Genomic DNA, 24,580 nt, shown 5'->3' with positions numbered 1-24,580 from the left:
AAACATTATGTCCGATCTATAGTACAATAATTTTACTTACTTTACTAGTACACCGTTTCCCATGGCTACCTATAAAACTTCTTGCAAATGCAATTGCTTCAGGGGGCTGTATGATCATGCTGTATCTTTGGACGAGGATGTCCCGTAGATTCCTGAATGGCAATGGCGTTATTTTCACGCAACCCGTGCTGAACTTTCTACAATCTGCAATCCCCTTTGAACTTACTCGACAAGGTTTACAATTTAAGTTGAACGCACAGGAGGTGTAGATTGCGATAAAAAGTATGTCTGTCCGCAACATGTGTCGTCCATTCTCCATTTTTCTCAGCCGCATGATTAATCTCGTGCAAGATATGTTGAATTTCTGCAGCCACCACATGAGTTTCACAGCTAATTTCATCCATATTATTCTCCAAAATGTCAGTAATACCATGATCCATTTCATTTTATTTGCATTGATTATACCAATTTTTTCCTTGTATTGATCCTCATAGTTATTAAATGCTCCAAGTAAGTCTTCTTTCTCTTGCATCCATGGGTAATATAGCATTAGCTGTTAAACTGCTACAAGTAAACCACTCTAACATTTCAGCCTGATACTTCGCTTCAAAATTGACTTTCTTTACCTCATGCAGTAAACTCCACAAGAAACACTGTCCTGTTGTTTAGAGTGGTGGATGGTATCGATTTTCCAGCCTTTAGCATCATGTCCTCTTTGTGTCAAGTAATTACTAGCAACAACTAATATTTATAGTATATGGAATATAAATTATAATTTCTGAATGATACTTCATGATTTTCTTTTTGAATTTTATAAATGAAAGGCTTATTAATAATTTTAATTCAACTGAATTTTAAAATAATAAAAAAATAAAAATTACACACTTTTGGGATAGTAGTAGTAGCTATATAACATGAAAGTATACGAATATCGTTGACTGATAGAGTTTGTAATGTAGGCTAGATAAGATATGATAATTTTGAGTAGATTTATTCAAAGTTCATGTTCATTGATGGAATATGTTTTTGTGATTACATACAATGATAACCAACCGTTGTGTAATTTAGTAGGCTAATAGGGCCTACATAGACCTACTTCCAGTGTCTTCGCTTTAACTAGGCGGTTGACTTTAATTAATATTTTGATTTGCCTCAGTCTTTGGATAATAAAAAATGATCGGCACAGCGTCTAATTTCAAATTGATGTATATGTGTCCACATTGTTTGGCTAGGATGTACCGAAGTGCAGTGTTCATGGCAACAAATCCATCATGTGATCGCGTCGGAGATTTTATACCCACATTTTTTTCTTCTAAATTTAGTATCCCTTGGGAAGAGGTATATATGCACCGCACCCTCTTCTACCCTCTAACACATGTACTACAATTAAATGCAGCACACTGTGGCATATCTCAAAGCTATGCAGTTAATACTTAGTTATACCATGTTATGAGCTTAGTTGTCTACATCACAGTGGGTCTTTTTGACTTCACCAGCAAGGGAGATAAGCCGCGATCATCAAAAAATCATTTTCGTGATCGAGTACATTTGATCAGCTGTTGTGACGTTATAATGCATTGAATAAAAAAATAAATGAATTATTGTTTAATGAACCTTGATTTATGAATTTCCATACATAACTCAATTTCTTCGGGATATTGTTTCATATGACCTTTAAGCAATATATATGTAAACAAAAACATATGGCACAAGCAATTGTTTACATAACAAAGAATTTTGAGTACTGTATCTCACTTGTAACTCAACAACTGATATTAAAATTTTGGTTGACTATTAGAAATATTTTAGTTATAAGCATTGTAAACAATAAAAATGGAAAAATAAAATTTGAAAATTTTCAGCTCAAATCTTGTCCATGCCCCTTAATTTAAATCCTGGTTGTAAAACTAAAATTATTTAAAAATTTCTTGATTTTTGATAAACACCAATATTGACAAATTTAAAGAAAAGCATACTGAAGTTGAAATGTTGAGAATTGTTTAAGTTTTTTTTATTGGGTGGGGTGATGGTGCGGTAAGGGTCAATCGTCGAACAAAACAAAACTGATTAAAACATAAACGCATAGGATTTCCTTTAGATGATTAAAAACTGTTTTTCATATGTGAAAAACTAAACTAAAGTCCCTTACTGTTTAGTGATCCCTTATTTCCTTTTTGTGTTACATCATTTATTTCCTCTGCTACATTTCTGTCCTCTTCTTCTGTCCAAGTGCGCCGCTGACCTGCTTGTGGAGAAGATGGATTCTTACAACAATCCAATTATTATTTTCATTTGAAGAAATTCTCAATAGCTTCAAGCAGCACAATATTGCTTGCATACCAATATCAAAGTACTTAAAGTACTCGTGGGAGTTGAACATTGTGGAAATTCAGTTAGAGAAGATAGTACTGGAAGGGTAGGGGGATAAATGACTGAACATTATCATGATTTTAGATACAAATCAACTGTTGTTGTTTTTCAAAGCGTTACAACAGCAAACATGGATAATGGAAGGCCCATGGGCCACAACGCTCCTCGAGTAACTGAAGTCGTGTTGTTGTTTTCTAGAATTTCACCCCTTTATATTCTCATGAAAAATGTGACCACATATTATGGCCCAAACTTTCAAATCAATATGGTTATCAATGCCTTGCAGTTATGAAGAAGTTTTTCCCCTGTATATATACATTCAAGTTTAATCCTAGTTATAGCTAATTCTAAGGATTCATTACTTGAAAAGGTAGTCCAATATGCTAAACTGTCACCTGAGTATACTACAGTCCTGTAGAGGATCAATGGAATGGTAAATAATTGTATAATAACTCAAAATAAATGAAATGCAAAAAAATTAAAAATTGTCGGGCATCGGAAATGCACAAGCCAAGTTGCGCAAGGAATGGGCATAGAGGGAACCGGCAGAAACGTTTTCAAGAATTATCAAGCAGGGAGCAAAATTTTGCGTACATAAATTTCAGCCGACTTAAATCCTTTGTGACTTTGACCTTTAACCCTTGATCAAAATCAATAGGCTTCTTTTTCTCATCAAGGGCGATAATCCATCTAAGTTTAATTGAGATCCTATAATTTGTTAAAAAAATATAGTGCAGAAAACAAAATTTTCTCCAAATTTCAGTCTATTTATAGCCACTGTGACTTTGACCTTGTGACCCCGGAATCGATAGGCTTCTTGTCTTACTTAATCGATGTAAGTTTGATTGAGATCCTATAATTCGTTCAAGAGCTATGGTGCGGAAAACAAAATTTTCTCCAAATTTCAGTCTATTTATAGCCAGTGACCTTGACCTTTGACCTAGTGACACCAGAATCGATAGGCTTCCTCATCTTACTGAGGGTGACAATCCATCTAAGTTTGAATGAGATCCTATAATTTGATCAAGAGCTATGGTGCGGAAATGAAATGTTGATGCGTGCCCGCCCAAAGGTACTTCATCAGATCATAAGCCGAGCTCGACTTCATCGCAACTCCGCTAAAAATGAAACACTAGTCAAATAATGTTATTTGTTGCCAAGGTATTTGGGATATTATATATACTGTGGCTCAAACAGGGGGTGAATGAACCTGACAGTATGGAAAGCATATAGTGGAATCAGACTTGTGATGCTGGAAATCTATAGTGATTAATAAACTATACATGTACAAGATCCATAACTATTTTTTTTTCAGTTTGTGAGGAAGAATCCTCATGTCTCTTTCATCTGTAGACAAATAAACAATGTGTTTTGACCAGAGCAATTTCCAATCCTTTTTGCAGCATAAATTCAACATTGTGGCAACTGGGTTAAACTTTGATAGTGAAGTAATACATGGCAGCACCTTATCCCATGCTCTTGAAATTTCTGTTTGACACACACTCATGACATCCACTCAAACATTACAGAGTGCAGCAAAATCCCATTGTAATAGGGGATTCAAAATGGATAACTGGTACAAAATATGGTACATACTATTCAAAAAGGATAATGAATTTGACATATTGATGTCTTGGAAAAGGAAATTCTGACATCGGGGCTCTCAGCGTTTTCAAACATTGTCATTTGATAAAAGTGTTCTACATTTTTAAAAATAGAGATTAATATGTCTTTACATACATAGGTGAGAAAGTTTCCATTATTCCTAGCCGAGACATACCATGTATGCGCAAAAAAATCATATACAAATACCACACTACTCACGTAGAAAATGTGGACCTTACCGTCATCAAGCGCAGCGAAACACGCCATTTCGAGATTATAGTCGACGAAAGCTCGGTAACAGTAATGAATAAAGTACATTCACTTTGTATCTATTTTGTGACTTTCTTTATTAAAAGGAACAGTTCTCTAATGTGTAACGTGCAATTACTACGTAATTCAATAACTTGAAGCATGAAGCAGTTTCACTTTGCCACCGGATATAAGAAATTTTATTTCGTATTCCGATCCCAATCGAAAGTTGTTGACTGGGAATGACGTGTTTTAATTCAATCTACATGTGACATATAAGCATTTTTTATATCACATTAAAAAAAAACAAATATATACACATACACAATGTTGTAGAGTTATTTCTTGTAAATTTTCTGAGGTTTCGCACCATATTCGATATTTCGCGCCACGGTGTCAATAGGGCTTGTGTGCAGTTGTCGTTCGTTTCCCTATCAATGTTTATAGGTGACGCTGCGCTATAAACGACAATTTTCAACCTTATCTTTTATTTTTCTATGTCTATCAGTATCAATTTGATCGAAATCTTGTATTCAAATTGATTTGAATACAATATCATTGCATTTATTTACATATCAATTATCAAAATTAGATTAATTCAGAAAAGTTACATGGATTATTTAATGGCGGATGTTTATAAAAGTTTATGTTGATTTACCTAGGAGTAAATCAGCTGACACAGAACCCCCGCTGACGACCACTATACAAATCAATACAAATTACTGCGCAGAAAAGTGCGTGATGACCCAGGGAGATTGAACATAGTTCAACTCCCAATAACAAAATGTACAATGTGGATCTTAAAATGGTATTTTCTATATAATTTATATACAAATTAGAGTTGCCACATTGATTCATGGACTCTTCATTGATTAAAATACAGTTAAATATCTAACAAAGATTTTTAATATATTTATAAATATTACTTAAAACATATTTCACGTTTACATTGTTCTGCTTCAATACCTGTCCAATAATTTAGGCCACTGTTGATTGTGATCTGTTTCTCATTTAAATACTTAAATACCTTGGTTTCTGGTTCCAAAAGACCGCCCCATTTAGTCAACAAGCAAGGGGTACTGCATGAGGACCTGTTCTAACCAGAATCCCTACGGAAAGATTGTTCTTAAAACTTAACATTCCCTCAAAAGTGCCTATACTGATGAAAGGCTTTACATAATGTAATATTTGTAACATTTACATTATATAACTAATTTGGACCTGTCCTATAGTCAAAATCGTGGGATTGCAAAATTCAAAATTTTGGTACATCCTTTTCTGCTTTTCCTACATATGTATTTAGTTTTATAAGGTATCAGCAAACTTCAAGAATTATTTCAAATAATACAGACAATAATCACCATAATAATTTTGGCTCCACCCTGGTCCCATACCCTTATCCCCGAAGATCATGAAATTTATAAATGTGGTAAAGGACTCTCTCCTCCTTCTAAATATCTATATTTAGTTTCAATTTAGTATCAATAGCATTAAATAAGACGTACATGTAATGTAAATGTTTTACACATGAACACTATACATTTACCAAGTTTGGCCTCACCCTGGAGTAAGAACCTAAGATCATGAAATTTACAATTTTGGTAGAGGCCTTCCTGCTCTACATCACTATGCATTTAGTTTTTCTTGCACATTTGCAGTTGTAGAGAAGTATTTTGAAAATTAATAAATTTTTGGCAGTTTTTGCCTTACCCCTAAGGACCAAGAGGTGCAAGATCGAGTCCTGAAATTCAAAAATTTATCCCAACTTGTTTCAAAGATGCTTCATACCAAATCCGGAAAGAGTTGAAACACTATTTATCAAAAAGTTAGAAATATTCAATTGCATGACGCAGACCAATTGCAATAGGTCAACTATGTTTACTCAGGTGAACTAAAAAATTGAAGCTTGTTTAGTCAAGGATTGATTGATATTGTTGAACGTCCCTCTCGAGAATATTTCACTCATATGGAGACGTCACCACTGCCAGTGAAGGGCTGCAAAATTTCAGCCTATGCTCGGTACTTATGACCTTTGAGCAGGGAGGGATCTTTATCGTGCCATACCTGCGCAGTTGTGTTAAGTAGGGTCATAGAAATATGTCAGGGAAAAAAGCATTAATAAACAGATCAATTTGTGACAAATTTTGTAAAAACAACCATTTTATACAAAACCAATATCTATATATCATTAAGTGCATATTGACCTCCTATACATTTTTCACCAGACCGACAGTCTCTACATCAACTCTGTATCACGTGATCAAAATGACAAATATCAAGATAAAAACGTATCGTGTACGTATAAATCGTTGAATTGGCACGATATCCAGATATCTATGCAAGTTGAAGTTAATATAACTCCAAAGCATATTAATTTCTTAATTTGAAAAGTGCTGAGAGGAAGTTTATTGTGGCTTGTAACATGTCTAATTTTTGCATTGAATATGCAAGATGTAGCGATTTTTACACATACGAAGTTGAATCTAGCCTGAAAAACATATTTTCTGTTGAAGCCAGAACTTGATCCCCTAACTTGCTCCATCAAGATCATCTGCATCACTATCACCATGAGGAATCTGTACAGACGCGCTGTCACACATCCTGGTGTGTGATTTAATCACTCACACAGTACAGATGATTGACAAGGACGGTCACTTCCTGTCTCTGTTACTGACACGAGAACACGGGATAGGCTATCCACACGGCCTGAACTTTGATGATAAAACTCACCTTCTCTGGGTCGGATCAGAGTACACCAACAAAGTGTCTGTATGTAGATATCTACAGAGGAGGTACTCTCTGACTGGTAAGTACTATTAGTACTGAAGTTATTGTAATATATCAGATATATACAGAGAAGGTACTCTCTGACTGGTAAGTACTAGTAGTACTGTAGTTTATTGTACTATATCAGATATATACAGAGGAGGTACTCTGACTGGTAAGTACTAGTAGTACTGTAATTTATTGTAATATATCAAATCTATACAGAGGAGGTACTCTGACTGGTAAGCACTAGTAGTACTGTAGTTTATTGTACTATATCAGATATATACAATAGGGATCATGCGAATATATAGGAAAAATCTTTAAATATGAGCCAAGGTGACTCAGGTGAGCGATGTGGCCCATGGGTCTCTTGTTAATTTTAGCACCATTTGGGGCATATATCTCTTTTCTTATTTAGTTTTAAGCATCTTTGGGACAAGGGGACATGTATTGACACGCGCCTCGTGAAAACTGTTATTGTGGGATTCGGTATAATTCATTACCGTCTTCCTTGGTATACAGAGTTGAAGTGTTTTACAGTCTTCGGACTTTGCACTTTCTCTCTTTTTTTTCATTGGTAGAAAGTGCATGAAGTGAAAATTTTCAACTATTGGTTGAAATGCTCTTCAAGGCAAGGGAGATAATTTTCTGGTGTTCTAATTTTCGTACGACTTAACAATTTTTCAATCTTTAAAAAATCGACAAAACGAACAAAAGAAAAATGCAATACATTACTTTTTTACCTGTTAACAACGTTATTACCAGGTGATATCGTCCTAGCAGACAGAGGATTTGATATTCAAGAAAGTTTAGGTTTAAGCTTTGCCGAAGTTAAAATTCCTACTTTTACACGTGGAAAGAAACAACTTTCACCAATTTGAAACGACAAGGAAAATAGCTCAACCCAGAATTCACGTGGACTCGTAGAGAGGGTCATTGGACTTGTTAGAAACAAATATACAATTCTGCAGAGCACCACTCCAATCGACTACCTACACTGTAGTAACGAGACTGTCTATTTTGTATTGCTTGTAGGAGTTATGAGATTGATCACTGTTCGTTATCTTCACCTTCCCAACTATAGACAAAATCACCACCGTCTGCTGTGCTCTATCCAACCTATGTGAATCGGTTGTCATTTGATTGACAGTGATTATATATTGTGTCATTTGATTGACAGTGATTGAATATTGTTATGTGTTCAGTATTGTATATACTCTTGAAAAAAGCATTGGTTGACTTTAAAATCTTGCCATTGTGTTTTGACTTGTATAATTCTAATATGATCATGAAATAATAAATTTATGAACACTTTTTTTTCTCTTGATGAACAGAGAGATCAACAGTCATGAATATAATTATACAATGAAGCTACATTCATCTTTCTTGATATTTTGCAAATGCAAGGTGAAGAAAACGAAGTGATCAATCTCATAACTCCTACAAGTAATACAAAATCAAATACAAACATAAAGATCGAAGTTCTCATGAATTGTTTGAATAATTTAGCCGAGTATGGCTTCATTGTCTTGAAGAGGTTTATTAACCCCAATACTTCAGAATAAGGGCTCTCTTAACTACATTAAGAAAAATATATTTCAATATAATACATAAAGGTGAGAAATACAGATAAAAAATAAGCATTCAAATAATCAAATAAATTTAGAAAAGACAATTCACTTGATCGATTTGCATTAAAATAGCATGGGAGTGGAACTCCTCTGTGTGTACTCTCTAGAGAGTCGTTAATGTGATACTTGCATAGCTTTTGGAGAAAGCTGGACCAGGTGCACTATTTTCAAAACATACGAAATATATGTGTGGCATAATTTATCATTTGATTCAAAGTTAATGAAAAAGAACAGAACACGACAACAACAGTATTCGTGCTAGTAAATGTTAATATTGCAACATGATTACACATAGGACAACGGTTTGAGAGTTTTTTGTTTTTTTATATTATATCAACTTATAAAAATATGCAAGTTACATAATAAATAACAAAAATTTTCAATGAAACAATAGTCAGTCAAAGATTTCTCTTTTAAATATGACAAGATAACAATTGGCTCACAACACTAGATCACGTCATTTTTTCAATGCTGCCTTCTTTTTCAGCCTGCAGTGTTTACACAACCATGTCCCCTTTGGAACACGTTTGATCCCCGCACTTTTGAAATGCAACCACGAATAGGGACAGTTTTGGTCATCACACCCTATCACAGAATCAGAGTCTTTGTAAATTGTTTGACAAATACAAATGACTTCATGGTTATTGTTGTTGTCATCCAGTCACAGTGGTATTGGAAGCATTCTCCTCACCCAGTGGCATCTCTGTCTTTGTAAATCAACTACCCAATAGTTCTGGCTAGGAGGTTATAAAAGTTGGCTCGGGCTCCAACTCTAGCTCGAATTCAAAATCACACTCTTAGGAGTACGTGGTCAGATTCTAAGGTTATGAAACATTTCGAGTATGTACTCCTAGGAGTATTTACTCCAGTTTTCGAGTTCGTAATCAAACTTTTATTGTAATTGCACAAGCGACCTTTTTAGTTCTTCTGAGCCGAAGGCTCAAAGAGCTAATGCTATGTCCATTTGTGCGGTGTGCGTAAACTTTTTAGAAAAAGGGCTATAACTCAAGAACCCCTTGGCCAATTTTTTTTCCAAATTTGTTACAGGGTATCATTGGCCCAAGGGCTTTCATACATACTAAATAGAGGGATGTGACCCTTTAACAAGGGGAGATAATCAGGAAAATACAAACAAAAGTAGTGGTTGCTAAAAAATCTTCTTCTCAAGAACCACTGGGCAGATTATCATCAAACTTACACATAAGGATGAGGATATGTTGTAGATTCAAAATTGTTCAAGGCATTACCCTGGGGCAAAGGGCGTGGTCTCAAGGTCACTTCAAAGTTGACCTAAATTTATATTTCCTTAAATTTTTGATATTTTAGTCATTATAAGGACTAGGATCATCAAATTTTGACAGTTGATGCATCTTAGGACCTTGTGTCAAGTTGTCTCAAAAGTAGGTCACGGTGATCTACTTTTTGAATTTTGCAGGTATTTATTTCAAAATTAATTTTGATGCATATCTTGGACATTTTGAAGCCTATGATCATCAAAATTTGTCAGTTGGTGGATCATGGGACCTTGAAATGCGTCAACTGAAAAATAGGTCACCATGACCTACTTTCTGAATTTTATGGCTTATCATTTATAGATATATTTTAAGTTGTTATTTCAAATATCGAGAGGTTTAGAATCATCAAATCTTGTAAGTTGATGCATCTTGAGGCCTTGAAACATATTCATAAAAAAGTAGGTCACAGTGACCTACCTTTTGAATTTTGCAGATATTCAAATTTCACATTTTCAATTTTAGATGCATATTTTGGGCACTGTAAAACCTAGGATCATCAAACTTTGTCAGTTGATGCGTCTTCAGTCTTCGGTTTGTGTCGACCAAAAAGTAGGTCACCGTGACCTACTTTGGGTATTTGACAGCTAAATTACTATATTTCAGACACTATTTGACCTACAATCATCAAACTTTGTCAGTTGATGCATCTTGAGTCTACGGAGTGTGTCGACCAAAAAGTAGGTCACCTTGACCTACTTTTGGAATTTGACGGCTATATTTATATAATTCAGATACTATTTGACCTACAGTCATCAAACTTTGTCAGTTGTTGGGTCTTGACCAAAAAGTAGGTCACCTTGACCTACTTTTGGAATTGGGCGGCTATATTTATATATTTCAGATTCTATTTGACCTACAGTCATCAAACTTTGTCAGTTGTTGGGTTTTGTATGTTCGAAGGGTTTCGATCAAAAAGTCAACTTGACCTACTTTTGGAATTGGACGGTTATAATTATATAATTCAGATACTATTTGACCTACAGTCATCAAACTTTGTCAGTTGATGGGTCTTTGCATGTTCGGAGTTCGTTGACCAAAAAGTAGGTCACCATGACCTACGATTGGAATTTGACAGCTATATTTTAATATTCAGATACCAATTGGCTTAAAATCATCAAACTTTGTCAGTTGATATTTCTTGGGTTCTCAAAATGTGTAAACCAAAAAGTAGGTCACATTGACCTACTTTTTTGAATTCTTAGGATTTAACTAAAGATTTAGAATACTAAGAGGCTAAGAATAGAAATGGTGGGGTTGTACAATTTATCAGAAGAGCGATTCTAGGCTCTTGGGCCTCTTATTATGTTATTTTTTGTTTTTTATAAAAGTTATTCACTGTTTCCAGAAATCTGTGATTTTTTGTGCAACAATCGCTTGTTTCCCCCCAAAATGAGGAATTTAGGCTTATCTATTGTTCACATTTTTTTTCAATGTAATCCAGTGTAGTGGGTTCTAATATATGCAGTTGTTTTTGTGTTATTTTTTGTTTGCTATAAAAGTTATTCACCGTTTCCAGAAATCTGTGATTTTTTGTGGAAAAATTGTTTGTTTGATAACGGTGGTGTTTCCATACGGGTAAAAATGCTCGAGTGGGACGCTAAACAACTATCTCTACTGTATCGCTAGTGGGAGTTATAAAATTGATCACTGTTCATTATCATTACATTAATTGGTAACATCATTGCATTACATCGATATTTTTCTATATATGTGGTCACATTATTACGTTATATGGTTACATCATTACGTTATCGTTACATTATATAGTTACATTATTACGTTATATGGTTACATTATATAGTTACATTATTACATTATATAGTTACATTATTACGTTATATAGTCACATCATTACATTATATAGTTACATTATTACGTTATGTAGTTTCATTATTACGTTATGTAGTTACATTATTACGTTATATAGTTACATCATTACGTTATATAGTCACACCATTACGTTATATAGCTTCATTATTACGTTATATGGTTACATTATATAGTTACATTATTACGTTATATGGTTACATTATATAGTTACATTATTACATTATATAGTTACATTATTACGTTATATAGTTACATTATTACGTTATGTAGTTTCATTATTACGTTATATAGTTACATCATTACGTTATATAGTCACACCATTACGTTATATAGCTACATTATTACGTTATATAGTTACATTATTACGTTATGTAGTTTCATTATTACGTTATGTCCATAAGTCTTCACACTTTATGGTCACACCATTATATTATGCTTGTTATGATACACTTTCAAATGTTCGGGAATGATATAGATCAAAATGGTGCCCTCAAGTTTGCTTTCGGAATTACTAGATGAAATTAGGTTTAGGGCATAAATAGTTAGATCTGAAGAACTAAGAGTCGATTCTCTAGAGATACTAGTATGTCATGGTCTGGCAGTGGACTAGCTGAAGGCCCTCAGTCTACAATTAATTGGAGATCGAGCGGTATTTCGATGTGTGGAGGACAACTCACATCGGCCTTTTAATCAGGAGTAAGGTAATGCAAGCGGGAGAATAAGAACAAATCATATGGACCATAAAACACCTTATTTATTTCTGGTATTACCGTTGAGAGAGCGTAATTGGTTGACAATGCTGATTTTGCCCAGGTATTGTAAAGACATGGGCGGATCCCGGGAGTGTTGTGAATCGGAGTGTTAGACGATTAAAATATATATATCAATACAAAATATCATTTGCCAAAACGTTAAGTGCCTTTACAAATTTTAAATGGTTTTTTTTTGTAAATGTCGATATCTTTCCTCCTCCGTTTATTTACTCCAGGACCTCAAACACCACTTTAATTAGAATATTGAACCCCCTTTGGCGACCAGGATTCAGTCCTGATGGTTCTAATAGGAAGAAGGAATCTGCTATGTATTTTCTGTTTTGAAGTACATGCGAGAGACAGCAAGTAAGGCCCATGTTTAAACTCCCCTGAGCTGAAGGCTCAAATTACAATATTGTGATCAACATTTGGCTGTCATCATAATAGATTTTGTTGGTAGCAAAAATCCTGGCAAGAAACAGCCTTTGGTAAATGGCTTTAGAGAATACTCAAGAATTCGTCTCACCACTCTTCAAAACACAGAATAGGCGGACTTATTTTCAAATCTTCGTTGAAAGAATCAGTAAATCAATGCATTTATACTATTCAACAGTGAGAAAACTGACTTTAGTTTCTGTCTGATATTTTATGGAACAAAAGAGAAATTATAAACAAATTAACAGTAATGTTATTGTAAGAACTTCAGAGGAAAAATCTGTTTATGGAAAAAGTGATTGGAATTCCTTCTAAAACTGAATCCATTTCATCAGATGGAAATTTTATTTTTCGAGCATTGTCATTTGCAATCTTTGTCATCATTTTATGATGAGATGTGCTATTGTGAATCATCTCTTGAAGAATAAGCATATATTTCAAAGTTCTTAAAGCTGACATGAATCAATAAATACGTACACATTTCTTATACGTGACCTAATTTACTCTACCCGTATATACCCCAAAGGTGATTGTCACAACTGAGTGATTTTTCTAGGTGCCCTCGACCAGTTCACATATCCAATAGTAATATACAGGGAATGAGAAATATATGAAATCACGTTTTATTACAGCACTGTAATTGTTCTAGGGAAGCCTTAACTGACCTGAGTATGACCAACACCACCCAGAGGTCCTGACCCCAAAAAAGAAAACACCATCACCAGCAGTCTCATCCAACAGAGGCGAAAGGGAATTTTTAATGGGGACTTGTTAGAACCTCCAGCCAGTGAGGATAAAACATCAGAAGGAGGGAGTTGATTTTGGAATAATTAGAAGGGAAACATCCATTGGTATGCAAACTTTGGGGGTGGAATGGTGCGGCGGACATGACAATCCCCTCGAAACACTGTTATAATTGCAGTATGCCTACAAGTTAATAGTTGGAAGGACATTTCCCTCACCTCATCTGTTCTAATGTCCCTTCAAATTATGTGAAAGGTGAAGATAACGAACAGAGATCAATCTCATAAATTCCATAAGCAATACAAAATAAATAGGTGGACAAACATGGACCCCTGGACCTACCAAAGGTGGGATCAGGTGTTTAGGAGGAGTAAGCATCCCCTGTTGACCGGTCACACCCGCCGTGAGCCTTATATCTTGACTTAACCGTTGTCAGAATCAGTGCGTCAAGAACGGTCTAACAATCTGTATGAAATACGTCAGACAGCATTTGACCCAATGATAGATTGTATTGGCAAACTAGATCGTTATAACGACTATAGAATTTGCGAAATGTTGACTTTAAACGAGACTGTTGAAACACATGTCTCATCCACTTATTTGTCAGTACCCTGCTTCGATTTAAAAACTGACCATACGCAGTGTATCGAACCCGTTGAGAGATGTACACACCATACGCAGGTGATAATGGAATATTCCTACATAAATATGGTAAGCTGACAACATAGTAGCTGAAATCATCAAACAATGTCTAAATTGACCTTCATTTCGTGCGATATTTCTTCCCTTTATATAGGCTATTTGATGTATTGATATCAAATCATCTAGCAGTTTGGTATAAATGCCTAACAAATACAAAAGCTATTATTTTATAGTATGTGAGTCTATAATTTCCTAGGTTTTGCTCGTCTCCTCTCTATTAATTAAATAATTCAGCTGTAAATATTGACTGTAATTTGTGGAAATTTTACTTATTTAAATTCATTTAAATTTTTCAGATGAAAATTGCATCGGTTCACTATGTCCAAGAGTTCTAATTCTAGGACACAGTTTTGTTTCGCTTATAGACACATGCGTAATTTAACAATTTTCCCCATCTTATTGGGAAGTATATACTTATGGAAAGCCTGGTGGCAAAATTGAAGATGTGAGGGAAATTGCATCCAAGCTTATCAAAATATACTCTCCAGACTGTTTGTACTTGCAGATAGAGGGTAATGACATTTGTTTGTGGAATAATACATCATTGATTTACTTTAGTGTAACCGACGTGATATATTATTTAAACAATCTTGGTCCATTTACCTTGTTGGTTGGTGGTTTGTTTCCTCGTAGCAGACCAATAAATCTGTGTTCTTTAGATTTTTGTACAAATAGTAATTTATCAATAAACAATTGCAGTTTACTTTTGAGCATCATACGAAGGAGGAATAGTCCCGTGGGGATCCGGGTTATAAAAGTTCACGGTACCCCTTTGCTTGTGTAAGATGAGATAAAATGAGACGGACCTTCGGATGAGACCACAAAAACCGAGGCCCCGTGTCACAGCAGGTGTGGCATGATAAAGATCCCTCCCTGCTTAATGGCCATAAGCGTCTAAAAGCTTTCATTTTCAACTACAATCTGTTAATATAACGTAATTACCCACCCGATTCAAACAATAGTGCTTTTATTGGACAATTAACGTATATAATCAATCCCACGCAAATCTAGATATCCGAATTTTATGGTATACCTTTCTTTAGAGCAAATAACAATTTTTGAACAGAAATTTCTTGCACTAGAATTAAGGGGAGGATGTTATCAAACAACATTTATTAGAAAGATGAGGATCCCGTTTGGGGTCCCAAAAGTGTAAGGAGGGGGCACATACAGTAAATACATACTCTTGTCCCCACCCCTACCTTTGGAAGTGTTAAGGGACACGAGTAGGCGCGTGGCCTCGTTTTTGAAAGGGGGAAGCTGGGGGCCAGCCAAAAAAAAAGGATGGGGGGGGGGGGGCAGTCGGACCAGAAAGAGTTTTAACATGTAAAAAAAAGAAGGGGAACATTTTAAAAAGTGGGGAGGGGATCAGGCCCTCCCCTCCCCCCTCTGTTGCTACGTCCCTGACGAGTATCCGCTGTCAACCCTTCCTACAAGCCAATAGATATCTGTGTATATATGTATACCTACATAGCTCTCTATAAAGACACGATGAAAATGTTCCTTAAGTTCAGCATACATACATACAGACACACATCGAGTAGGAATGAATGAACCCACGGGTGATGGAGAAAGGAACGAAGCGTAATTAACCGTGGGTTTCCCACGATGCCAAAATATACACATGTAGGTGGGTATCTGTAAAGTGCGAAACGAAATCTGCCGAAACGAAACAGATTGTATAACCGAACTCTTTTATTAGAAATGGTATCTTAGGCCCCTACGAAAATTACCACATACAAATAAAATTCGCCTCCCCTTTGATGTAGGCTTTCAGCTTGACTGATACACAGGTTTTAAAAGCTGGAAAGGGGGAGGTGGTGAGTGAGCAAAATGTACACATCCGAAGTTGATTAAATACCATGTGGAATTAATTTCAGATCCATAAATTTCAGAACGGAGAGTTACAGTCTCAGAGGTCTGGCGAAACACACTAAACAAGGAGTGGGGTCGCTGGCGTTGGATTCGGCTTTGGGTATAGATACATTATTTTAAGAAACTGGTGTCTGAGAAATTTGAAAGCAAGAAGAGCTCTTAACCATTTATTTTATCTCTAACTGCTGAGGTGCGAATACTTTCAATAATGGAAAAAGTTACATAGTATACCATATTTTATGAATGCAATTAGGTAAGATGTATATACATGTGCTATTAAAAATATTATTGATATGTAGTGAGTCTAAATATAACTCTATATAATTGTGGTGTTGCTAAGACGGGGAATTGAAAACGGGAAGGAAAACAGGATTTTTTATGCAATAATATCAGGAGGAGGTAAGCATTTTGTAAACTCAAAAGGTTTATGAACAAGGGAAGCAGAAATTACAAAGAGAACGGGAAGACATACTCAGAATCCGCCGTTTGATATACTACACACAAATACACAATATCCACATGTATACATAGATTTGTCTTTAGAGCAAAAATACTGAAACGTGTATTTATGTCGAATTGTAACCCTCTGTTCTAAAATTTATGGATCCGAAACTAATTGCACATAGTATTCAATCAACTTCGGATTTGAACTTAGTGCTTACTCACCCCCTTCCAACTTTTAAAACTTCGTATCTGTCATGCCGAAAGCTTACATCAATGCGGAGGCGAATTTTATTTATATGTGGTAACTTTAACAGGGGTTAAAGATACCATTTTTTATTATTATAATTAATAGAGTTCGATTATACAATCTATTTCGTCTCGTTTCGGTAGATTTCGTTTCGTTTCGCACTTTACTGGTACCTGATGTAGGTCGAACCCGTTCAAAGTTTTCCGACAGTGCGATGTTTTGCTATTGTGACGTAAAAAACGCTCTGGCACACGGTACTTAATCCTATTTTCTGCTCACAAGACACATATCGGAGATGGTCCTTTTAATTCATGAGGACTGAAACCTTTTTTTTTTTTACTTTGATATTGTGTTGTATTATGCATAGATTGCATGTCTCAGTTATGGATTTCAGGCAGAAATTCCATGTTATTATGTATTATATTCGAAGTGGGGATATTTTCAATAGCAGGTGAGAGTGTAGTGTATTCCTATTACATGTAAAACGTATACGGTACCAATTTTGATGCACCAGATGCGCATTTCGACAAATAATGTCTCTTCAGTGATGCTCAACCGAAGTGTTTGAAATTTAAAATAACTATGAAGTTTCGGAGCTAAATATAGCCAAAAACAGCGTGCCAAAAAAAGTGGAGCCAAATTCGTCCAAGGATAAGAGCTATGCACGAGGGAGATAATCCTTAATTTTGAAATGAATTTCTAAATTTTATAACAGCAATTAAATATACATCCGTATTTTCAAGCTAGTAACGAAGTACTAAGCTACTGGGCTGTAGAGACCCTCGGGGACTAACAGTCCACCAGCAGAGGCCTCGACCCAGGGTTCATAATGTAAAACGTATACGGTACCAATTTTGATGCACCAGATGCGCATTTCGACAAATAATGTCTCTTCAGTGATGCTCAACCGAAATGTTTGAAATTTAAAATAACTATGAAGTTTTGGAGCTAAATATAGCCAAAAACAGCGTGCCAAAAAAGTGGAGCCAAATTCGTCCAAGGATAAGAGCTATGCACGAGGGAGATAATCCTTAATTTTGAAATGAATTTCTAAATTTTATAACAGCAATTAAATATACATCCGTATTTTCAAGCTAGTAACGAAGTACTAAGCTACTGGGCTGTAGAGACCCTCGGGGACTAACAGTCCACCAGCAGAGGCCTCGACCCAGGGGTCATAATGTAAAACGTATACAGTACCAATTTTGATGCACCAGATGCGCATTTCAACAAATAATGTCTCTTCAGTGATGCTCAACCGAAATGTTTGAAATCTAAAATAACTATGAAGTTTTGGAGCTAAATATAGCCAAAAACAGCGTGCCAAAAAAAGTGGAGCCAAATTCGTCCAATTGCGCTCCATAGACTTTGATTATCTCCCCTATCAATTGACGCACGTGGTTACACCATGGTAAAAGAACTGTTTGTTTTGGAAGTTGTACACCACCACGATGTAAGTAATGTGATTTTATTGGCATTATTCCTATGTCTGATTTATATGCAAGATAAAGTTTATGTTTCTTTAGTCAGATTTGGTGCAACAATTCAATTTATGCTCAGTATTGTTGACAACGTGCCATTTCCCAATAGCGCTTCTCAAACTGATTTATATTCTATGTTACGATATATTTCACTTACTCTTGTATTTCTACACTTCTGAAAGTATTGTTACTGTGAATTTATCAGGATTTCATAATTTCTAGAAGATGCACCTTGTCCAAATTTTTTTTAATATGGAACACCGTTTGTGTTATAATGCTTTTTCGATATTTTGAAATGGTTGAATGATCATTTTAATGCGATTTTCTTTATTTGTAGCTTTTTACCTGCTTTATTCATATTTTTTTTACATTGGATAAACTGGTTGAGCTTTTCTGTGATGAGACAGCACAAGGACCGCCACATTTAGTCGCCTTTTACCACAAGCAAGGGGTACTGAGGACCCATTTTAACCCGGGTCCCCATGGAATTATACATGTATTGAAAGTATTTGCTGATTTCCCAATATTCATAAGATTTTAGAAAACTGTAAAAAAAAAAAATATATCAAAATTCTGACCACCTTAAATACGTTTTTAGAGATATGCCCATAGTGGCTTTTAAAAGAGACAGAAATTAAAGGAAAATTATAACTAATAAATATAATTACATATGATTGTTATTTAATGTTTACTAGCCTCTAAGGGGTCTTGGTTTAATTTTAATGAAAATACCACATAAGGAAAGCAAAGACTTGTCCGGAAAGAAAAGTTTACCAAAGATTGATTGATTGAATATTGTTTTACATCCCTCTCGACAATATTTCACTCATATGGAGACGTCACCACTGCAAAATTTAGGCCTATCCTCGGCGCTTATGGCCATTGAGCAGGGAAGGACCTTTATCGTGCCACACCTGCGACACGGGACCTCGCTTTTCGCGGTCTCAACCAAAATACCACCGCATTTAATCGCCTCTTACGACAAGCGTGGGGGTACTGAGGACCTAATCTAACCCGGGTCGCCACGGTATGTTAACCAAAATGGATTATTAAATTGGGTATAGCTTCCACTTTGAAGGCAATAAGTGAGGGGCTACATGTATTAAATTCAATGACAAATGAGGAAAATTATATAGAATTACCGGCGAGTTTATCTCTTTCTCTTGTACACCACCTTGCATTTGGTTTCAGGACAACTAACTCTATATCAGGGAAAGGGAATAACTTGATCAGCGGAAAATTTATCAAATTTCCTTATGATGGTTTTAATTTCAAAATATAAATGATTAAAGAAATTAAGTTTTTAATGCAAGCATGGATCCTGCTATTTTCAGAGGGGCAGAACCCACTACAATCGGGAGAAGGAATGTGGGTATGTGTATTAGGGTATATATATATATATATATATATATATATATATATATATATATATATAGGTATCTGTATATATGGGTATGTGTATGTAAAACTTATACGGTACCAATTTTGATGCACCAGATGCGCATTTCGACAAATGTCTCTTCAGTGATGAATAACTATGAAGTTTTAGAGCTAAATATAGCCAAAAACAGCGTGCCAAAAAAGTGGAGCCAAATTCGTCCAAGGACAAGAGCTATGCATGAGGGAGATAATCCTTAATTTTGAAATGAATTTCTAAATTTTATAACAGTAATTAAATATACATCCGTATTTTCAAGCTAGTAACGAAGTATTTAGCTACTGGGCTGTAGAGACCCTAGGGGACTAATAGTCCACCAGCAGAGGCCTGATTACGTGTATGTTGGATGTGTATTTGAATATCTGTATTTGGGTATGTGTATGTGGGTATATGATGTATATTGATGAGAAATTGATGCTAATATAAATTACTCCTGTTTGACACACCCTCATCGACACCTGATGTTCGAAAAAAAGTAGGCTCACTGGGGGCCGTCAGGGAAATTCAAACACTCACAACCAAACATAATTAAATTAGCTAACCGCCGTAAAATGGCTGAAATATTGCCAAAACGGCGTAAAACCCCAATCAATCAATTAATTACAACAGAGAAAAAAGAAATCCCATTGTAAAGGGATTCATATTGGATAACTGGTACAAATTGGTACTTCCAATCTATACCACGGACAGCACAATTTTCAGAGTAAGAGATGGGGAAGGACACTGGCACAAAGCTGGCCTTGCATAATGTATTAGTCCGGTATGTTACCACAGACTGCGACGTCCAAGGTGCCACACGAGTGGACGAAGCCATGCGAGCTCTACACCCCCTATAGAAAGTAGCGTGTCCTACTGGCCTCGTTCATCTTGGGCAGTCACATTTACGTCCAATAAACCGATCAGTGTATAGCGAAGCAATGTTCCATAACAAGACCAAACAACAGAAGAGGTAAAGAGAGCATTCAGCAATGATCTAAAGTCAACATGTGCTGAACTGTTTACCAAGTCTGAAGAAACCTGCAGATTTATAACCTAAGGTCCTTGATGCCACTGTCCTGTGTTTTCAGAGCGTTTTAGCATAAGATTAATTGATTGTATATTGTTTAACGTCCTTTTCGAGAATACTGCCAGTGAAGGGCTGCAAAATTGGGGCCTATGCACGGGGCTTATGGTCATTGAGCAGGGAGGGATCTTTATCGTGCCACACTTGCTGCGACACGGGACTCGGTTTATTGCGGTCTCATCCGATGCACCATCGCCCCACGGGATCGTTTTATCATAAGAATTTCAGTGTATGAGAGGCAAAGACAACGTACAGTTGCAAATTTCATTTGTAACTATAGAAATATAATTAAATTGATAGGGACGTTAAACATTATTCAATCAACACTCATAACCAGTCAATAAGAAATGACCAACGTACAAGATGACATTAAATTGAGTAGTTTAATAGAGTTAAGTCGTACATAAGGTATTCGATAAGCTCATCACGTTATATCATAGTTTGGCTGTCGAAGGGACAAGATATTCACTGCCCATTAGTTGATGGCATTGCGAGTGTTAACTGCTGTTGTATTGGTGTCTATACTGATAACCTTTTTCCCTTTGCCTTCCTGTATTTGTTATGCGATATGCCATAAATAAAGTTGACGCAACTCCACTAAGTTCAATGACCATTAATGTTGAGAAAGTAAAGAAAACAATTGATGTTTTAAAAATTTCAAAGTCACCTGGGCCTAATGGATTGCATCCACGAGTACTTAAAGAAGTTTAACAATCAATATGTCTTCCATTGTCCATAATATTTCAAACATCTATTAACACGGCAACCTTGCCCGAAGACTGGAAATGTGCAAGGTGGCAGGGGACAGTTTCTTTGGTTTTGAAACATGTGGATAGGGGGTATACACCAAAGTCAGATTATGACAGACTAATGAAAAATCATATTTCCCTTTTATGTCAATACTTGTATTTCATATTAGTGTAGTTAATAAATTATGACCCTAAATTACATGTAATCTATAAATACTGGTGCTGGTGCACAAAACATGCTTTGAGCAAGTTCCCCTTTTTTACTTTGATTTTCCCTCATTTGGGCTAATCCGCACCACCCCCACACCACCACAGTACCAAACATGGAGATTTAGACACTGTGCACAATCAAGAACCCTATCTGCCCTTCTCAAAAATTTACCTCTCATATGGGGCCATCCACCTTCCCTCACAGCTACAGACCTTTTGCTAGACCCTGCATGTTTTCACCGGAATTTCTTCAGCAACTGACCACGTGTCTTAGTTTCGTATTTGCACCCATCTATATGCTAGGAATCATGGTGACACCTACATGTTGTATATCAACATTTTTACTAAGCACTCAGCTACATTTGACATGCATCCTAAAATTATTGTATACATTTTTACACATGTAATATCACTTCAAATACGGGGTAATTCCATTTTTTGAAAAAGTTGACCGGGCCTATAGTGCGAAACTGTCCCCTGCTACCTTTAAGAATTCTGACATCTCATGTCATTGACGTCAACTCCCATTTTTGACAAATCTGACTTATTCTGAGTGAAACTACACCAATACATCATGTCGACCGCCCTAAATGTGTACGCAATAAAATTATTTAAAAACCCTACATTTCTGTGTATGATGTTGTCATTTTAGAGTGATGAGAGTGTTCGAGTAAGATCCCTGTGCCTAACAAATAATATTACAAGTATATTGTATCTATGGTAAAAGTGACCTTATATGTGGTGCTACATGCTGAACATGTAATCATGAGAACCTATGTAGAAAATGATGGATTAGAGAGAGATAAAGGGACATAACTGCTCTTAAAATCAAGAAAATTTCCCACTTCACTGTCTACTTCTTTACATACTGTATATGTATAGACCTGAAATATGCTCTAATTAAGTAAACAACTCCCCAACAAGATTTTGAATACCTGTTCTCTTCTTACATTCTATTCTATGCCATCCTAATAGTGAAAACTAAAGATTCATGCACTTCAGCCAAATGTCAAAGGGGAGGTGGCTTGTTTACAAGTACCACCCATAAATGAGAAAATGGTGTTAACTGTGTTTTTTGTGTACAAAATGTCTCTAAAATGACTTATTTCTCTATCTGCAAGTATTTTTTCATAAATATGTATCATGGTGCTGAGAAGAAATGTGATCTACTGTACCTGAGACCTGTCAATCAGTACAATTTGTTAATTACATGTAGAACATGTAAAACTACATGTAATCTATGTAAAAAGAATACACAGTATATGAAGTACCCCAAATAACATTATTTTAACCACTAAGCTTATTTACATGTATTTACATGTCACTATGATACTTGACCAGATTCTGGTTTTCCATAGTACTAAAGCATAGCTTACCCCCCTTGACTCTGTTGTCTACCATTGTGATACTAATGTGATACATCTATTGAAATAAAGGGTTGTATTACATATCTAATACATTTATCTTGATAATATTAATTAAATGGACTGAATTCCATGGGTTTCAAAAAATGCCATTCTCTTAAAGGTGGCAGGGGACAGTTTCTTTGGTTTTGAAACATGTGGATAGGGGGTATACACCAAAGTCAGATTATGACAGACTAATGAAAAATCATATTTCCCTTTTATGTCAATACTTGTATTTCATATTAGTGTAGTTAATAAATTATGACCCTAAATTACATGTAATCTATAAATACTGGTGCTGGTGCACAAAACATGCTCTGAGCAAGTTCCCCTTTTTTACTTTGATTTTCCCTCATTTGGACTAATCCGCACCACCCCCACACCACCACAGTACCAAACATGGAGATTTAGACACTGTGCACAATCAAGAACCCTATCTGCCCTTCTCAAAAATTTACCTCTCATATGGGACCATCCACCTTCCCTCACAGCTACAGACCTTTTGCTAGACCCTGCATGTTTTCACCGGAATTTCTTCAGCAACTGACCACGTGTCTTAGTTTCGTATTTGCACCCATCTATATGCTAGGAATCATGGTGACACCTACATGTTGTATATCAACATTTTTACTAAGCACTCAGCTACATTTGACATGCATCCTAAAATTATTGTATACATTTTTACACATGTAATATCACTTCAAATACGGGGTAATTCCATTTTTTGAAAAAGTTGACCGGGCCTATAGTGCGAAACTGTCCCCTGCTACCCAAACATGACAGCTTTTAATGTCACGTCGTACGTTAGTCGTGATCGGTCGATACGTCACTAATTAGTCATGCATAGTCATATATGTATCACGTGACTCAGCCTCATACAAACAAATCAATAAAATCAAAGTACTGAAGGTACTGAAACGAGGTGACGTTTGGCAGTGAATGGCATGGATTCTAATGCAAGATCGAATTAAATGAAGGATATAATATGTTGGATGGTATTATTTGTAATCCAGAAGCATATGTTACACCTTCAATTTGAGGTAATGAAATGTGTTAACTGTTGAAACATTCTAAAACTGAGTAGCAAGCATAATTAAGCTATATGTGAGGAAGAGGCCCATAGGCCACAATGCACATCTGACCTACCAAGGATGTGCTTAGTAGGAAGATTTTTAAAAATGTGGTCCCATCCAACCCCTTGGAGTGGTAACTAAGACAAACTTGAATCTAGACTAACTAAGGATGCTTCCATATCAATATTTTTAATGATGCCTTTGCTGTTCTT

At 35.7% G+C, this 24,580-nt stretch overlaps 1 long non-coding RNA gene across 1 annotated transcript; it reads right to left on the bottom strand.

Moving 5' to 3' along the window:
- Positions 1-21,298: 21,298 nt before the first annotated feature.
- LOC130049510 (uncharacterized) lies at positions 21,299-24,052 on the bottom strand. Its single transcript, XR_008798040.1, has 2 exons — positions 23,754-24,052; positions 21,299-22,207 (listed from the first exon to the last, which is right to left on the bottom strand). It is a non-coding gene; the product is annotated as an uncharacterized LOC130049510 (long non-coding RNA).
- Positions 24,053-24,580: the final 528 nt, after the last annotated feature.

The sequence above is a fragment of the Ostrea edulis genome, chromosome 8 (genome assembly GCF_947568905.1).
Source record: "Ostrea edulis chromosome 8, xbOstEdul1.1, whole genome shotgun sequence".
NCBI lineage: Eukaryota > Metazoa > Mollusca > Bivalvia > Ostreida > Ostreidae > Ostrea > Ostrea edulis.
This window is presented reverse-complemented; position numbering and strand designations above follow the sequence as displayed.